Genomic DNA, 5,474 nt, shown 5'->3' with positions numbered 1-5,474 from the left:
GCTAAATCTGTGTATACGGTGTCTCTGAACACTCGTTTAACTTAAAACTCATATTATCTTTCATTTTTTTCCAACAAACAACATAATATAAAGCTCACATTAAATTCCGAAAGATTTGGTTCACAAAGGTATTCAACGTTTGTTAGAATTGTTTACTATACTAAAACCCTTTGACCTTTTTTTCATATTAATGTCTTCGGTATGCACAGAATATGATATATAATTTGCCATATATGAGGCTCTAGTTTTACGGTTTATAGAATAGAGGGGGAAATATAGAATAAAGGAAAATAGCGGCATAGGACAAATATAAGCAAATAAAAAAAACAGAATGTAAGATATAGAAAAATAAAGAATAACAGGCAAAAAGAAAATAAGAAACAATAATGAAAAATAACATAATAAATTAAGGAATATAAAGTCCCCTTCCAGATCCTCTATGAATAGTCTCAATTTCTATTGGACTTGAACTTAATTTTATTTTACATTCACGGCTGGTAATCTACACACGCAGAACATTTGGTTCTGCAATGAAAACCGTGAGAGGATTTTCCGGTTGTGCTTGAGTGGAGTAATTGTCACCGCTTCAAAAGGTATGTACATTTCTAAATCTCAATTTTCTTATTCAACTGATCAAAATATTGAAAATCGGAGAATGCTATGCTGTGGTGACTACTTTAACGAAGAGATACATGTATCATTTCCTGTTGTACGTAGAGTTGAACTCCTACAAAATCAGTTGTCCCACGAGAAATTGCCTAAAAAAGTGACATTTCAATTTTGAAATGGTTCTATTTACAGACCTACAAGTTCAAATTTAGTTTTTTTTTTCGTGCAATGGGTATGAATGTTGTTTTTGGCGGCGTGTGCGCTGACCTGTGTTGATAGACGTCTTAATAATTCCAAAAACTACATTTTTTCATGAAGTCATGCGTGAGGGGATCGGTTCTGATTGAGGACATCGTGAATGCGTGAGGGGAGGTACAAATCATATCTTTATATTCAAGCTATGAGTCGTTGAAACTTATCAAAATTTGGCTACATTGTTCATGAAAAAACACATATTTGAGTGTGCTTAAAAAAGTTTATTAGATTGGATGATGAAATAATTGTAGGAACCTAGGTTTAATAATATGTTTCACGAAGAATAAAGACAAAAAATGTTGTCGACGATTTTGTTTTCTTGCTACAAGTAAAAACTAGACCGATTATTTGCCCACATCTGCAAATTTGGAGACAGATTTGCAATTCAATAGTTAGACTTTATTCATATAAAGAATATATATTTGGTGATTTATTGTATAAATCAAAATATTTTTTATGTTTTTAGAATCATCTTTTTTTTTTAAATAAACTATTTTAGGGGAGATAACTCCTTTTCATAAATGTGTATAACATGAATTTTCATTAAGCTTTTTTCAACTGATTTTTACAGTTTCCAGAGGGTTTAGTTCAATTCGAGGGCGGGGATAACTTGTATCTCCGTGGCTTTTTGTAGAGAGTCAGTTTCAGTCCTCTTTTCCTTTTTCCTTTGAACAATGGCATTTTCTGAAATTGAACAAACAATTAATAGTTTGATTTCATTGAATCAGTGATCAGATTACGTCTATTAAAGTATAAGGATAAATCTGTGCTTTTTAATCAGCATTGATTTGATCACATTTATTCATTGAGTCAACAAAAGTCACAAAGCCAAAGATTAAAAAAAAATGTTTGTACTTCCCCTCACGCATTCACGATGTCCTCAATCAAAACCGATCCCCTCACGCATGACTTCATGGAAAAATGTTGTTTTTGGAATTATTAAGACGTTTATCAACACAGGACAGCGCACACGCCGCCAAAAACAACATTCATACCCATTGCACGAAAAAAAAAACTAAATTTGAACTTGTAGGTCTGTAAATAGAACCATTTCAAAATTGAAATGTCACTTTTTTAGGCAATTTCTCGTGGGACAACTGATTTTGTAGGAGTTCAACTCTACGTACAACAGGAAATGATACACGTACCTCTTCGTTAAAGTATTCACCACAGCATAGCATTCTCCGATTTTCAATATTTTGATCAGTTGAATAAGAAAATTGAGATTTAGAAATGTACATACCTTTTGAAGCGGTGACAATTACTCCACTCAAGCACAACCGGAAAATCCTCTCACGGTTTTAATTTGCTGAACCAAATGTTCTGCGTGTGTAGATTACCAGCCGTGACATTGCAGTTGTCTTCCCTTTGCCAGAAAAATGTGAAATATGTAACGTAACATTCATAGAGTTTTCCTCCATTTGTTAATATATGACAGACTTCTAGTTTGTTGACAAACATTTGGACAGTCATGATATTAATAATAAGAATAATATTACTTTTTTGATGGGGTAAAAAAATTATTAGAAAATTATACACGCAATTTATTGTATTTGATGCGAAATAAATAAAGTGCGTTTTAACAGTTGATATCGCTATAACTAGAGATGTGTAAATATGTTCTACTGGGTAATGGCCATCTATGGTTATACTGGTCATAAATACCAGGATTGAAAGTTTTGTATTTGCGCCATACGACGCGCGTTTCGTCTTAAAAAGACACATCAGTGACGCTCAAATAAAAAATATTAAAAGGCAAATAAAGTACAAAGTTGAAGAGCATTGAGGACCAAACAATTCCTAAAAGTTTTGCCAAATACAGCTTAGGTAATCTATTACTGAGGTAGAAAAGTCTTAGTATTTCAAACATTCGAGGTTTTGTTAACAGTTAAATTAGAAATATGACCATAATATATGTGGGTACTGTAACAGCTATAACAAATGTCCTTCTTTTAGACCACCTTTGTAAAAAAAACTTGTGTATGTACTATTGCTATTCTTTCAATACAACTATAAATAATACAGGTACTTATGTTAAACCATCCATACTATGTCATGTTAAAATAATGACCATTCGATTAATTTGAGTTACTATTAAACATCTCTTTTAATCATAATTACTGTATTTGGTGTTTTTTATTGGTAACATGTGTTAGAAAAGACAGCTTAAACATGTTATTGTAACTGTTCTTTATAATGAAATAAATTTAGTTGAGAACCATTTTGGGTTGGAAAAAACATGTACCCCACAAATTGCAAGAGAAGCGGGAGCGAAATCCAAACATGTGAATGCATTGAACTCTGATCCCGATGATCCTTCTTTTGCTAAAAGAGTTCATTATTCCCGGTTTTATATCTACTTGTTTTGTTTTCTTTATATTTTCCATTTTAGTATGCCTAAATATGCAAAATATACTTAAAAATCCGCTGATTGCTTAAACTATTATGGCTATACTAAACATTATGATTCACAAAGGGACATTGCTCCGCTGAAATGTAATTCCTAGGTGAAGTACACTGTTTATGCATCTATATTACTCTTGGCAAAGATATATTTAAAACATATGCAATCCTTCTGCTTGTTTATATTTATCAACACTAAAATATTGTTTAAATATGACAGATTTTTTTTTAAACAATTAATCAGGAATATTACAAAATTCCTAAAAATATTTTATAAAATTCCTAACAATTTCAGGGATTTTAGAACATTACTAAAGCTACTGATATGTTCTCAGAATCTCAGAAGTATTTTGTTTTTACAAAATGGCTGATTCACTATCGCATCAGCGGGATGTCAACCCCTGCTTCTGTGGCAAGGTTGAAATACGTTCTGTAATGTGGCCAGTTCTCTATACCATTTGTTTACTTGTTAATTTCTATCATGTGCTGTGCCAGTTGGTCTCTGGTGGAAAGTTGTCTCATTGGCAATCTTTATTTTATATGCTATAAATATGAGCCTTCCATTAGTCGGCTTTACATGGTATTGTAACATATTACATGATGTACAATTGTACCTTGTATAACAGCTGTTTTTGTCTGTCGTGAAAGATGATTTTAGTCCCCGTGCTGTCACATCAATATTTTAAACACGGCAATAAACCAGTGACCGAATTACAAAAATAACTTTGTGAGAGTCAAATATTTTCAGTCCACCGTTTTTCAAAAAATACAAAACGTAAGTAAACAGATTAAATCTGATATTTAAAAAAGTGTTGATGTGATTATCACAAAAAACACCTATTTAAGTCTATTAAACATGACCCCGTTTACATTTGTATGACATTGAACCTAACATCTTTATTTTTATCGAGTTTAAAAAGACCAGATTGCGTTTACTTTATACCCAAATAGATTTCGATCTATCTGTTAATATCCAGTGTGTTACATTTCAAATTAAAAAGTACTGGGTCTGACCTAACCATAACATGTATATTTTTTCGAAATCGAAGTCCAGTCTTTTCTTTTATTCCTGTGCAAATAAAATTCTACGTTAAAAAAAAAATCCTGTTATTGCAACAGATCCGGACAAAGTTGGTCTTCTCGATGTTTAATTTAAACTGTATATATACTAAGTCAACAAAAGAAACGATACACGACTTTGAAATAAAATATATCAAAAAGTATTAAATATAAAACAAAATGAGATACGCTATTTACAAAAGCTTTCATTTGCAATGTATGCACATGTAATAATGAAAATCAAAACTTGTCGGAAAGTATCTAAATTCCGTGTAAATGATCAAAGGGTGCAAATTAGTTTTGCGGAAAGTTGAATAAAAAACCGACACATAATTTTCTAAGCACTAAATAAAATTTCAAATTTGTTTAAAAATATTCAATATGCTAATCAAGTTATGTTTATGTTGTAACTAATTGGTTGAAATATTGTTTTTTTCACATTTTGGGGAAAAAAAGTGTTTTTTGAAATCTCAAAAAAATCAATTTTTTTTTTTATTTTCGTCTCAAATCAATGTTTTAGATATGAAAACAACACACAGTAAATTTAGAACCTTTCGGATTAGTTTTAAGATTTTTTTTTTTTTGATTTTTTTTTTTTTTAAAGTTTTAAGATTCTTACCGCTTTTTGATTATCACTTTACACATATACTGTCTATAGTAAATCAGTTGATAATGTATAGATTTTAACGATTTCTCGTGGGACCGAACTTTGCCTAACAAATAAACGAAGAAACTGTAGGATTTCAAAAAACAAATTGATGGCAAACACTGTCTTTACCTTTAATGAGAGGTTGGCATCATTAGTTGGAACTTCTGTTTTTAAAATTGTCGTTTTATGTAAATTTTGTAAAAAAAAAAAATCGCGAAAAAACGTCACGAAAGCAAAAAAAAAAAATTCTTTTAACGGATTCATGTATCGTTTCTTTTGTTGACTAGTATATATGAGGGTAGTAATGCCCTTTACCGTCAGGCGTCAAACGGTCATATCGGCTACCATTAGCGTCAAATTGGTTAATTTTTTAACCGTGATCCTTCAATATATCCTACTCGTGATTCTTCAGAGGTCTTAAATGTAATGTGGTTAGCGACATTTTTGGAAAAAAAATAAAAGTGATGCGTCAAAATCAGTCGCATTTTTTATCGTCTAA

The 5,474-nt window shown here is 31.1% G+C and overlaps 1 long non-coding RNA gene across 1 annotated transcript; it reads right to left on the bottom strand.

Annotated features, from left to right (window-relative positions):
• Positions 1 to 1,064: 1,064 nt before the first annotated feature.
• LOC139522545 (uncharacterized) lies at positions 1,065 to 2,171 on the bottom strand. The gene is made up of 2 exons (XR_011664471.1): positions 2,108 to 2,171; positions 1,065 to 1,548 (listed from the first exon to the last, which is right to left on the bottom strand). It is a non-coding gene; the product is annotated as an uncharacterized lncRNA (long non-coding RNA).
• Positions 2,172 to 5,474: the final 3,303 nt, after the last annotated feature.

Source organism: Mytilus edulis, chromosome 5, assembly GCF_963676685.1.
Source record: "Mytilus edulis chromosome 5, xbMytEdul2.2, whole genome shotgun sequence".
Lineage (NCBI taxonomy): Eukaryota > Metazoa > Mollusca > Bivalvia > Mytilida > Mytilidae > Mytilus > Mytilus edulis.
The sequence above is the reverse complement of the archived record's forward strand: the minus strand, read 5'-3'. Positions and strand labels throughout refer to the sequence as shown.